General features: G+C 39.1%; 1 protein-coding gene across 1 annotated transcript in view; it reads right to left on the bottom strand.

Moving 5' to 3' along the window:
• Positions 1-3305, bottom strand: part of LOC124118434 (transmembrane protein 272-like) — a 120887-nt gene extending 117582 nt beyond the window's left edge. The window contains exon 1 of the mRNA XM_046480545.2: positions 3045-3305. The gene's annotated coding sequence lies outside the window, so the exon portion shown is untranslated. The remainder of the gene's footprint in view (positions 1-3044) is intronic.
• Between the last annotated feature and the right edge of the window lie 11219 nt (positions 3306-14524).

Here is a 14524-nt window from a genome sequence, read left to right as displayed (position 1 = left end):
TAATTTTTAAAAACTTTGATTCACTATCATAGAAAACAGGAGTCTTTCTATGATAAATATAGCGGAATAGGGGTTGGTTGGGTGGATAACAAAACAAAAATGTTATAACATAAGCAAATTATAATAGTGTTAACATTTAAACATAATTAGATGTGATATAACAAACAAAATCGATAACCCTTTTTATCAAATAACGTTTTGCTAATGTGTCAAAGAATTGAAATCGATTGATCACGTGGTAACTTTATTTGATTTGTTTCTCAACTTGGTGTGTAATTTTAAATATTAACACCGTGAACAATTAGATTTTTTAAATTTCATATACAACCTATCATCTTGGTGTCTTGTCTTGTCAAACAATCTGTAATGCAATTAAATTCAACTTGTTTGTGTGATACCCTGAAGATAAACATTGATTGTGCAAATTATCAGTTTGATTTTGCTTTGTGTTTATAGAGTTACCAGTGTCTATAAGCAACATCGTGTGTTCTGGAAAAAGTTAGGACAAATCATGGCCCTGATACAACTGATTTTGATTTTATACGCGTGCTCCAGTTTGAATAATACAAAATAGCATGTAATCGTCAGTATCAATCATTTCATTGAGATGGGAGCAATATTTTTATGGGTCGTTATGTTAAACAATTCTCCAGTGATGAGAGTTAGAAAGTTTTTCTAGTTGTGTGAAAACACTGTTTCTGTCGTGACACATCCAACATATTTCCAAGGTTACGAATAATAAAGATAACATACGTGAACTGCATTATTTTCCAGCAGGATTACCACTGTTCCAAGGATTACTAACAAGGAAATCTGAATTACAATGTGAAGAAAAGTAATTGCCTTTCTGAGGCCGAAGTGACCTGACACCAACCGAAGTAGCATCGCAAGAACCGAAAAGTCATAGGATAATTCGATGTTAACCGAAATCATAGTTCCAAACTGTTTTTGAAAATATGTCATGTTCTTCATGGAAAATTCCCGTCAACATCAAAAAGAATATCACAGAATTCAAGGGACTATTAAAATAAATACTAGTTCCTGACCGCCTACAACTCTCATCGAACTCTCTGTTTTACAAAAACCATCACTCATGCAAGTGCGCCTTTAAACATATCCAATATTGAAATTGGCGCTGTACAAAGTTATACATATCATTATATTATTAGTTCTTCATGGGACACTAGAATTAAGATTTCAACTACATTGACGTTTCCAACAGGTTCCGGGGCGGTGGGATAGCCTAGTGGTTAAAGCGTTGGCTCGTTGCGCCGTAGACCAGGGTTCGATTACCCACATAGGTACAATGTGTGAAGCCCATTTTCCGGTCATTGCTTTCCTGCATTGGAATCACATTCCAAATGATCAGCAAGAAAAAGCACATGTGTTCCCAAATGCTGGTAAGGAATACTTTACTTCTACCTCAACTGGCATAGTGGGAAAGTGTAGATTTCTTGTGAAAACATTCAAAACGACCTTAGAATGAATTCTAAGAACATTCTATCTTTTACAGATATTCATATTAAACCGCGGCATGTATCTGAGTGTGCAGGCCTGATAAAATCGGCCTTAGTCCGACAGCAAACACACATATACTCACACGCCTGCATGCAGGTCGTTATACAAGTGCACTTATCGTGAACGCGACGTTAAACCCCATTTCACCTCCCCTATTATTTTACAAATTTGAAACGTCAACGCCATAGAATAATCACCCTCAATTATCTGCCGAAACAGATTCCACAGGGCGTAAAAGGAATAATAATCACGCAAATGACATCAATGGATCAGTGATGACATCAGGTGTTCGTGAAGAGGGTAGGCATGGGTAAGTTCTTCCCATAGCATGATGTTTGTTTCTAAAAGACAAATGACCCTGTAAAGTTGCCTAATTATAGCCTGTGTTGGACAAAGAAGGTAATTCGTAGGTGGTGCACAGTCGCCGAGACCCAGATTAATGGTAATCAGGAAAAAGTATCGGTCCTCGGGAACACTGGACACAATCGAATTACTTAAATGCAATTTCCAAGACATCATGCTAGTATGCTCAGTGTCAATGAGCCTAATTGTAGAGAATATTCAAGAAGTTGGATCAGGTGACTGACTTCAGGTCAATATTCTGAATAGGACATTGGACATGTTTGTTCACGCGGACATTAGAATCATAGATACCCCAATTAAGCTTGATTCAGAGTAAGTTAAATGCTGGATTCTGAACAACTGTGAAGAATGATGATATAATTCAACATATTTCTCTGCTTTCTCTTTTCTACCCCTACAAAGTAGGGTTTAAAAAATAAGTCTATAGACTCATTGAGTAAGAAAAAAAAGAGAAAGAAAGAAAAAATAAAAGAAGAAAAAATAAAAATAAAATAAAATTCAACATATTTACCGACACGTGTAACTAAGTTTGATAAGATACAATTATGAAAAGAAAAAGAGTTCCTGAAACAGAAAAACACTCATCCGATGAACGGGGCGTAAGGTACACGAGCCCATACTGTTCGGGAAGAATATAATGGTCTCTTGCATGAGGGTGTCTCGAGCCAGTATCAGAATGCCAATGCCAGAGAATTATCAGGCTCGAGTGTACGCAGAACCAGATTCCATAGTGCGTAAAAGGCACATGAGTGGTGAACTTTATATGAATGGATCACTGAAAATGAGTGATGACACGAGGTGTTAGCGAAAGGAGTGAGCATGGCTATTAGTCGTTTTCAATTAGCTTGTATTCTTGTATTCTTGGAGTATTTCAAAACGTACATCGTTTTAGTTGTGAGTGAGTGAGTACGCCCAGTGTTAGCAATATCCTTGCCAGGAATGGGCTGTACACATCCCACCAACGTTGAGAACCGAACCCGTGTTTCTATTTGGTGAACGAATGCCGTACCGCTAGACCACCTGATCGTCCCACATCGTAGCAGTAAGTTGTTCGAACGAATATAGTTGCTATTTTGAGTTACAGAAATGTATACATTTAACACAGCGGAGTAATCAAGTTGACCATTTTCTTGTGTTATCAAAACAAACATTAATGTACTTACCTTGCACGACGCATGGATGTGTCATATATGCTGTTTATCAGGAATGATGCCAGACTCTGTCCCGTGAGATGAAGACAATCGGACACAGGTCAATACCCAAAATTAGCATTCGTATTGCACGTGCAATCACAATACCTGCCCAGTTCCTGGAACGACCGTCACTGACTGACCCCGTCCGTCAGTAGTCAGATATAAAATGGGCAGGTTAGGGCCCGACCATGCCTGCATCCGGGTTCAATGTGCTCTACTCATATTAGATGAATAAAGGAGCGCTGTGATTGAAAGGTAGAAACAAGATTTAACGCTGGGTAGTGGCCTGCCTTTTATACACTTCATCAGGAATCGATCGCGCGACTCTACCAATGCACATGGAGGAACCGCGGCAGACGACACACAAACAATCCAGATGACAGACCGTATTCGCGTTATCTGTACAGACACAGTCGATCTCATTCGCTCTATAACAATATAGTAGTCAACAAAAAGGACTTTAATCCTCAGTGAGATACCATTGCCATTCACGGTACCGATGCAGATGTTCAACATTTCATCAAACAAGTTGTATGGGTATAGCTAATACAACTAATGTGCATGCACGTTGTGAACTGTCGGACTAATATGAGCTTGTTGATGCTCCTGACTGACATCGCACATGTGTGTCTAATGTTTCTTAATTTCTTCTCATCTTTGTCGAACCAATTTAGCATCGGACGCACGTATTGGTAATGACAAGTGACATTGACAGTGAGTTTGGTTGGACTGTGAAGTGAGAGACAAATCTAATCATCTACAGCTTCAGTATGTCTGGTAGTAATTGCTATCAATACAAGGAATCCCATCAGAACCACACCATACACACAATTTGTCAGCGATGGTGCCAAGACAATGGTCCAACAATGTGAACATATTTAACGTTAATTCCATCGCTATGTCAATATTTATCTTCCGCATGTAAAGGTACAAAATGCATAAAATATGCTGTTAGTATTATGTTATTATACAGTCATGCCTGTAAGAAAATTATAGGCGTCCCACAGTCACAGTAACGGTCAGCATGGAGATTCCAGTTGAATGCTTTTTCATTTTCAGTTCAGTTTATTTCTCAGAAAGACCCATCAACGGTGCTACATGAGAAAAATATTATATCGATTCATAACATAATAAAATCAATATCAAGATGACAGGAGAATTGTGCAAATACATATAGGGATCAAATGTTTAAATATCAATTAAATCAATTAAATATGATAAAAAAAGTAACAAGAATCTCATACAACAGCTTAACATTTCTAAAGATGGTATTGATGAATTTGGACAAGTTTTTCATATCTATTAATCTAATGCTGGATAAATTTTTTTCAATTTATACGTATTAGGTCATTCAGAGAGATCTTTAGTTATATACATTGTACATAGACCGCCGCTGGAGAAGAGCTTCACATCTTAACAGGTAATGAAACTCGTCACCAACCACGAGAGAACTACATAAATCACACAAATGGTTTACTCTTTCGACATCAGACCAGCGACCAGATTCAATTGGTAAGTTGTGGTTTGTGGTTCTAAATTGTAGGACTGGGTGATAAACGTTTTTTGGCGGATAAAGATATATTTGTTCAAACTCTCTTTTACATCAGCATCGGTGATCATTGTTATTTTATAAAAGGACTTTCGTTCATGTTATACGATAACTATCACAAAGATACGAGAGAGACGCCAAGCACGTATGGTTTTATCCCACAACACAAATGTTTTTTTCTTCTTAATTGTCTGGCGCAGTCCAGTAAGGACGTAGCATCAACGTGAAACGCGACAAAGTAACAGAGCGCAGTGTGCCCGAGTTCTTGTAGTGTCTTCCTGGACAAAACCTCACATGACCGTGGTAATATAACTAAAGCTCCCGAGAGTATTTTTTGTTCAATACGACGTGTCCCCATTATTGCTTCAGAACGTATTAAAGCCGAGAAACAACGTTTGAAGGGCCCGGGATTGATCCTGCTTAGATTAGGCAGTTGTTTAAGTTTCAGTACTAATACAGAGTATTTTCTGAGAAGCTAAAATGGTGTCTTCAGACAACTTCCTGATGAACGTAACCTTGCCGTCGTCTTTATGTCCACTTTGTAATTAAGACGAACTACTTCTACCACGGCAGGGAGAACCTGAACACTGCATTTGAAAGAGTCTACTTTATCTGCATTATGTTGCCAACTTATTGGCTTCCAGGTACTGTGTGCTCATTTACACAGCTGACGTGTTTTCGCGATATATATTGAAGCTCAGGGTATGAAAAACAGCAAATTACTTTCAGAATTAAGATTCTTCATAAGCAAACTTTAAAGAATGGAGATCAAAGAAGCCTTTTCTTCTTTTGATGCTTATGTTTTCAAAGAAAATCCTATTAAGCCGGACTATAGCAACATAGTAGCAGCATATCGCATTTACAGAGATAGAAAAATATATGTTATGTGTCCATGTGCCACTGTTATTAATATTTATTATAAGAGAAATACAGCAACACAAAGCTACACATATACACAATACTCTCATTGACACCAGACAGTAAAAACAATAATGCTACATGCATTGTGTGAAATTTATAGGGGATGCTTGGGAATGGAATGTGTGTGAGTCATTGAGTTCGATTTGTCGACGCTTTCAGCAATATTACAAAAATATCAGGGCGGGAGACACCAAAAAAGGTTACATATTATACTCATGGGGGAATCGAACCTGGGCCTTCGGTGTGAATAGCGAACGCTTTAACCACTGAGGTAACCCACCGTTCCTGCGGTATGGCATTCAGCCACATGACATAAAACTTGTACATATGTACTAATGCGGGGTTCTTCAGATCATTTTACTGAAATTTAATGCGTGACTTTATATAAGAGGGATACTGCATTTTAGTGTAATCTCAAGACTAAGTGAATGAATGAGCGACGTACAAATATGTAAGTGTGCGAGAAAATGTGGGTGGGTGGGGGGGAATTTGGTTTGAGATCAGCATTTTCTAGCTTAATGTTTATGAGCTCATTATTTTCAACGTAAAAAGGCGCTTAATTAGTTTTTAAAAATAGATCAAACAATTAGAACTGTAATCTTTAGGATGCCGTGCGTAATTTTGGGGGGTAAGTTCCTTCCCTCTCTCAATGTCCTGTGAGCTCAAGTCCCGCTTGCAGACGTATTTAAAAGTGCCCTTCTGCTGGATGTGAGCTTACAGAAGGTCCTTCGGTGTTGTCCCGTCCTGGATGTGATGGACGTGGACGAGCCAGGGAAGTCGCTGCTGTTGGAGCAGGGAGAAGAGATAGTGGTGTGGGAAAGAACTTCAGTGTTTTTGACTTGGTCACTCCAGCCATGCAGAGTATGCCTCTAGCGTCTCAGGCTGCGCATGTGGAAGGCGTTGAGTTTCTTTCTTTGTCTGGAGGAGGGAAGCCACGACTCTCTGCCGTACAGCAATGTGCTGAAAACGCAACCTTGGTGTGAGTTGTCAGCTTGCTGTCTCCCACCCTTTCTTCGTCAGTCTGGCAGGGTGGGCGCGCTGAGCCGATCTGCTATCTATCTCAGCATCCTGTGATGGTGGAGCAAAGGTAGGTGAACTGGTTCACCACCTCCATCTATGAGTGACTTAGTATGGTTTTACGCCGCTTTTAACAATATTCCAGCAATATCACGGCGGGGGACACCAGAAATGGGCTTCACACATTGTATCCTTGTCGCGAATCGAACCCGGGGCTTCGGCGTGACGAGCGAACGCTTTAACCACTAGGCTACCCGACCGCTCTCTCCACCTATGAGAAAGTTTCTGTTGTCCGTAAAGGACCATACAAATGAAGAGCTTTCTTTCGATGTTTAGCAAAGAGATCCAAACATAGTTGTTACAAATAGAGAATCTCACCTGAGTGTCATCACGAGTTGAAAAAAAGTGGAAAAACTTTTATCAACGAGCGTTCATATATTTGATATTAAAAGACACGAGGGCGAGACAGTAATAAACAGTGTCTTAAGTGTAAAAAGTACTGGCTAACAGCTTCAGTAGCCGAGCCATTAGTGATGTCATTAGATTGTGACGTCATGGTAACCAATGATGTCACAATGGTAATTTTCATTGCAGTGATATCTACAATGGAGATATCGCTTGATCTCACCAAAGCGATATCGCCTGTGGGAGCCAGTTTTGGATGATAAACGCTTCTATCACCCTTGTGTTCGTGAAAGGTGACGATGTTGCAGCCTGTCATGTCCTTGGGTACCACTCCCTCATCCCAACACTTACACAGAAGTTCATACAGGTGGCTTAGCAAGAGCCCCTTTCCGTGGTTGATGCCTCTGGAGGAATCCATCTATTTCCACTGATACATACAAGGGAAAGGTAGGAAGATCTAGGAACAGAATACTGCCTCAGGGACTCCGACTCAGAATTTCCCTTTGCCTTTATACGACGAGTCGTACATTCCGCCAGGCCAGTGAGAGGATGGAATATGCTAAAAGTTCCATATTTCTTTACCTTGAAAAATGCAATCGATAAAGTTATTGTTTGCTTTAATATGATTCGTACAGTTCCGAATTACATAAGTAAAACGACAAGTGTATTAACAATGCTTCCAACACTGTTTCATGGTTTAATAAAACCCAGCACTGTGTCGCACTGACTTGTTATAGGACTTGTTTCAGACTGCTGCCACATATTTTGATCTATTATATTTCCGACAGTTTCTCTGAAGGATACACTCTCTAATTAAGCCTCAAACTTGAATCTATCCTTATGATTTGCCACTCTTGCAAAGTGTCACTATACTCTAGTTCCATTAGCTTACCTTTTCATATAGTGAACACTTTAGTTAATTATCATAAAAACGAACAAAAGAAATTAGAAATCTTGCTATTGGTTAAGGTCACTGCACGCTTCCCACTATATGAATCACGACCAAAAAGTGATGATACCAGGTGTTTTCGAAAGGGTGAGCGTTGCCTGCCCCACCAGTGGCACCCGTCACATGCTAAGGCAAGTCATTGTTCACCTGATAAATTACGGGAAACATATGGTGCAAGTCAAAATAGGTAATTGCATCGGACCTATTTTGGGTCTCTGATGGTCAAACTCACAGAGGACAGAAATTGCTGTTCATGAAAGATATTCTCCTGTCGTGAGTGAAGGTTCTTGATAAATGCTCGTCCTTTTCTGTGTATAGTATCCTTTTGGTATTGGCATAAGACGTTTGTATGCTGATAAACACATTGACAATACCCATGTATGTCTAGAACATACTAATAATGCAATACAGTTCTCGTTTGTTGATGGTCCAATGCTGCAATTCTAATGGTGACTGTGGCCACAGATCACACAGCATTGGCATTTCCATGCTATTGACATGATAGTAAATCAAGATAATAGCTACTATTATCTTCAGCATAAAATAAACATGGTTATGCCTTAACCGGTGCTTGTCTCTTGTTTAATAGCAGATACCAGGTAAATGCTGTTGTTATATTATGCTAAGGTTAGATGTTCAGTTGCAACTTGGGTGATAATTGAAACAACTCGACCTTTGTACACGAACCTTTTCTGCGATCGTAGCGCTGAGACGATTTCAACTAACGAGGAAATGTGTGTCTGGTAAAAATATAGACAGTAACATTTCTTATGCAATATTTGTAAATTACTTTTCTGAGAAGTATATTGTATCTTCATTGTGGAATATGTTCCATTGTGACCTTCATCTTCATTCTCAACGTCTACCATCGGTAAGTCAGAATGCACTCTCCTGCTTAAAGAACATCTGTTGCTAACCACTGCAGTTCCTAAGCTCAGATGATCGAGGTCATAAGAGCATTGAGTTGTCATTGTGTTTAACAAGTTGAGCTTTGTTAAACGTAGCTCTTAGCCAAATCTAAATTTTGAACGATAAAGGACGACATACTTTACTTTGAATGCCAGTACATGCCACAATGTTTCGCTAACACCTGGTGTACATGTGTATGGTTTTATATTATGATTTAATTTATGAATGTGTATTTCAGCTTTAATGCGTTCCTTGATAACATTACGTCAAAAGTGTTACGAAAGCTTATGAAATATACACTTCAGAATATGACACTTGAGAACTATTTTCAGAAGAGGAAACAGCATGCACAGCTCAAGGGAGTCCGACAAGGAGAGAAGTGTGAGACTTTCTCCCTGACCTTTACTGGGAAACGACTTAGCTTAGACTGATGTTTTATTCAGTAAACATAGACACTTAATCTGCGGTAAATAATTTGGTTAGGTTATTGCCCCCAGACGTTTTCAAGAGGTAGGTAAAGGTTAGTCACACTAGATGATGTATGCCAGCTAAATTAGAAACCTACTTGGTTATTTTCCTTCTCAAATTACATAGAAACTGTTTCATAAATCTTTCTCCATGGTAATATTAAATTGCTCTCGGATCCGGTTCCTTGAATGCCACGAAAATGACCCTACTGTTAATACTGCGGTTATATTGCTGTCTGAAATAGTGACTGGGGATTGTGACGTTGGGCAGAGAAGTATTTTAGTGACGTTTTCATAGCAAGAACTATTTTATGAGTTACTAATAATCTCAATTATGCCCAAGAGAATTACAAATATAATGTAAAAGTGTGTTTATCCTTTAGAGTCGGTGTTTCGAAGTGAATGGGCGTGTACATGTATGCGATGTATGTACTGTGTAAATGTTTGTGTAATAGCTTTACATGCACCTCTCATTATGACAACACTTTCAAAATCACAAAATATAAGAATTGTGATGAACACGAAGTGGTTAAGATTTACCCATTCCCAAAGAGTCCTCATACAACTTGGTTATGGTAGTGTACAAATAACAATCATGATGGAGTATTTAGAAGAAAGTACTTTCTTTCACAACAAACAAACATTAGATGGTAACGTATGATATTTCCGACCAATGGCGGGACTACAAACTTGACGTATTTTTATCACTGACGTGACACACTTCGAACGACGTCTCCTACAATTTACTTGAGAAAGAAGGCTTTGCTATACTTCCTGTACATATAGAGATTTTGTTCTTCTTGTGGAGCCAACCAGACAGTGACCACTTGATAAATGTACGACATATGTGACAGGGCACCTTAACCCATTTCCGGCTAGCTTCATTGAACGTTAATATTTTGAGTCAAAGAGTGGCATTTTACAATGGATTAGTGCCCTTTTCCGATTGTCCGTTTCAGATCTAAGATTATCTTTCGCAGACATTGACATGTATAAATCTGATGGCGTTTTCATGTGTGATACGAATCCATGCTTTAAATGCACGATGCCAAATATAAATGTGTTACGAGAATCAATACTCATACAAAAAATACTTGTGAACACAAATGAGCTGAAACTTGACGGAGAGTCGGCATAGTATTGGGCACAGCAGTATCTCTTATATCTCCTGTAAAGTAAATGCCATAAATACAAATAGACATTCGTTGTACATTTCATTGTTTTCGTAATCAGATGTTACAGTAACACTTTTACTATATCCTTGTATTTTTAGATAAACGAACTTCTAAGACGTCTTTAATAGGTCTTTGAAAGTTGTCTTAAAATGTCGTAATTCCAAACATTGTGTATGGCTAATTAAAAATGGAACAACCATAAAATCGTGGAATCAAAGACAAGGCATAGAAAATAATGTAAATGCAGTTGCTATTTCACAAATTTCAGTTCTCATTCTTAAACTCATATGTCGCATTGCCTTGTTCACCAAGAATACCGCGTTTTAAGGAATCAGACCAAACAGCTTGGATGGAAAGGTTTTAAAAATGAATTGATCTCTTTAACTTCCACTCAATATTCGACACTAATAAATATTATTATAGAAACACCTCAATTACACTTCCTGGAATACAAATACGTTCATACATTGCGCCAAACAAGATGCCTGACCATAATAATGTTCCCCAAACAGGAACAGTCAAGCCTTGAGTGAATAACATTCCATCATTGCAAATCTTAGAACCGAAAATTATTGATTTTCACGGAAACGATTTGCCCGTTAATATCCTTTGTAGGAACTCATTTTAACCAAAAATGTTAATCTGAACCGTCCTCGTTTTTTTTCTGAAGATAATTGAATCAGTGTTTATGTCACGTTCATTTATGAAGTGAATTCGACATGGTCCTGATGCTCAGAATCTATTCTACCTCTGAATCCACTTTTCTGTTTTAAGGTTGGATGCACTGACTTCATTGTCGTTGACGAAAGCAAACATAGCACATATGTAAAGGCTGTTCCTTGTGTAATACGAAATCAATAGATGTACACATTACCATTGTTATGTACAGCCACTTGGTAGCGTGACTGGATTCTGTTTTAAGGTTGGATGCACTGACTTCATTGTCGTTGACGAAAGCAAACATAACACATACGTAAAGGCTGTTCCTTGTGTAATACAAAATCAATAGATGTACACATTACCATTGTAATGTACAGCCACTTGATGGCGTGACTGGATTCTGATGATCATTGTCAACGTTATAAGCGTACAACATCTAGTTTTAAAATAAATATAAAACAGTAGAAGCTGTGATAGAAACTATCCTGCTTTGCCAACATAAGTATTTTGGGGTACAGTTCAGAATTGATCCTTTAGAATGTATGTGAGAAATGTTAATTCAAGATACATTTTATCTTCTTTTATCCGGACGGTACTGTTCCCAAAAAGGTACCCGGATAAATACATTTCCGGTTTTCTTATCATGATTCTCTTTAAAAAAGAGTGAGTGAGTGAGTGAGTATGGTTTTACGCCGCTTTTAGCAATATTCCAGCAATATCACGGCGGGGGGACACCAGAAATGGGCTTCACACATTGTACCCATGTCGGGAATCGAACCCGGGTCTTCGGCGTGACGAGCGAACGCTTTAACCACTAGGCTACCCGACCGCCCCATTTTAAAAAAAAAAAAAAGAAAAAAAAAAGAAAAAAAAAAGAGAGAAACGCATAGGTGATAGTGATATACAAAACTGTACTCCACAGAAACACAGAAACATATTTTTGCTGTGGAATGTGACACACATTTAATGGCCATCTGGAAACAAGACGAGTGACGACATTAAGCAAACGGGACAACAATGGACACGTGTCCAATTTGAATACGGAAAAGGTCATGGTCACGTGGACTGGTCATGGATATCCCATGCATCCACCATTAGCCTCAAGTTCTGCTTTGCACCTCTTGTCCATGGACGCAGGACACGTTGGGAAATGCTAACCTACACGGTCAGTTGTACATGCGTAAGCTTTTGAACTATCTGTTCCCCACCAGTATGTCTATCAAGTTCAACTCTGGCGCTCTAGAGGGCCACACGAGTACCTGTTTACGGTGGTAGTGTAGAAATGCTGCTGGTCTGACCTTGTTGTTTTGAGAGTGAGTGAGTAAGTGAGAAAAGACTTCACATAGAATCGGCAATATTGCACCATATCGCGATGAGAAGTTAATCTTGATTAAATACCTGTCAACAAAGAAAAGCAAAATGGCAGGGCAAATATCACATTTTTGGATAAAACAAACCAGGCTTCGTTGTATGAATTAAAAACAGGCTACAGTAGCTCCAGCAACCCAAATTACCTTCCTGGGGACCATGGGCACTTACAGTACCCTTGTTTGTTGATTCCCCAGCGGGATTTATGCCATCACATTGGTTCCCAGTGAGTGTATGTAATGCTAGCCAATAGTAAAATTCAAACGGCAATCAATACATTACAACACATAAGTTGATATTAAAACGATGACTTAGCTCGGACTGACAAGGTCTTGTTAAACGATGGCGTTAGCATTGCTCTTATTAGGAACGACGTGCGGCTGTAGTATTCGTAGCGTTTAGGTTTTTAACTTGTTCCAGGATTGTGGGAGTGTGGGAAAATAACGTCCATGTCATTACACTACCACTGCCCAAAAGAGTCGATCTCCTGTATGTACATATAGTTTGTGACAAAACGTTTATGGCGACCTCGTGTCACTCTGACTCACAGGCCTCACAATGCGTTGTGGTCTGCGTGATATACTGTGTTTGGTTCCATTGAAAATGTGGCGAGTCTTAATCTTGATCTGTTGCTGAACCAAAGAGTCCTCAGGCAATACTTTGCCAGGCTGTCTCCCTAAGACATTTCGGCATCGTGTGGTCAGATGTGTTTGGCAATCATGGAATTGCCGCTGCTGTTGTTGAGAATACCGTTACTCTATGATACATAATCCCATGGAGGTCTAAGGCAGACATTGTATCGTGGGGTGATTCACAATTCTGTTGGTACCGACACCGAAATCTGGGGACTTTGCTCTGTAACACATTGAATACCCCAGCTACCGTCCACTGATATCTCCTGCTTTCATTCGTCTGACGACGTTGTTATTCCAGCAGCTCAAGGCTTTGGTGTTTACATTTCACAACCTTTGAGATGCAATGGGGCATGCTCTTTCTACCAAGAGTTCAAAGAGCGTCATAGGACTCGAGCTCAGAAGCTGTTTGATCAAGGTTACAACATTCAAGGCTTCAGAGTGAGTGAGTTAAATTTGACGTCGCATCGGCATTATCTCAGCCATATAGCGACGAGACCAAGTTAATATATTTACAATTTTGCCATTTATGCAAAGTTTTGTTTAAAAACAAGTTGTAAAACATATTTGAGCATGCTATATTTAGAAACAATTCATGAAACACATTCGAGTATAACAATATTATATATACGGTTTTAAAACACGGGCTATAGGCCACCAGTAACCAAAGCTAGGCCACCTCGCTGGGGATCATGGGGACTTACAGTACCTCTGCTTCCTGCATGATACCCCAGCAGGATTTACGTCATCACTTTAGCCACTGGTTGTTGTGCACAATGCTAGCCAATATTAAAAAATACTCATTAATGAGTTGGCTAAAAAAACACTGGTTGATGATAGTTACATTGATTATGATAGGATTACGTGTCACACAGGGGGGCAATATTTTTACGGTACTTTAACCTCCTGGACAGAGCCTTCACTAATGTCTGTTAATAGTGGCATCACACCAAAGTTAAAAACAAGCATTTAATTATTCACATACATATTTAAAATTTTCAAGGCTTCAGAAAAGCTTTCAAAAAGTTTATGGTAGACTTTAGAGGCCATTTCCAAATTTGATGCATTAGTGACAAAAATGATGTCCGATGGAATTAACTATTTTGACTTGTACCAATGTTCCCGTGTTTTTTCAGGTTAACATTTGACTTGCCTTTGCATGTGTTTGTGACGGGTGCGACCTCTGGGTCAGGATGCGCTTCCCTTTTCACGAACAACTGGTATCATTACTATTTGCTTGTGATTCATTAATCGATGCTAATGATATAGTCGGAATCGTACAATCAAAATGCAGAGATTTCTATTGGATATGGAAAGGGTTTTGTCGCCCCTATTTGTTGTTCTTCATCGTGGCTTGACACCGTTTCGGCAACCCCCTACTATATGACTATGCATGAT

This window comes from Haliotis rufescens, unplaced genomic scaffold (assembly GCF_023055435.1).
Source record: "Haliotis rufescens isolate VD_foot unplaced genomic scaffold, xgHalRufe1.0.p SCAF_7, whole genome shotgun sequence".
In the NCBI taxonomy this organism is placed as follows: Eukaryota; Metazoa; Mollusca; class Gastropoda; order Lepetellida; family Haliotidae; genus Haliotis; species Haliotis rufescens.
The sequence above is the reverse complement of the archived record's forward strand: the minus strand, read 5'-3'. Positions and strand labels throughout refer to the sequence as shown.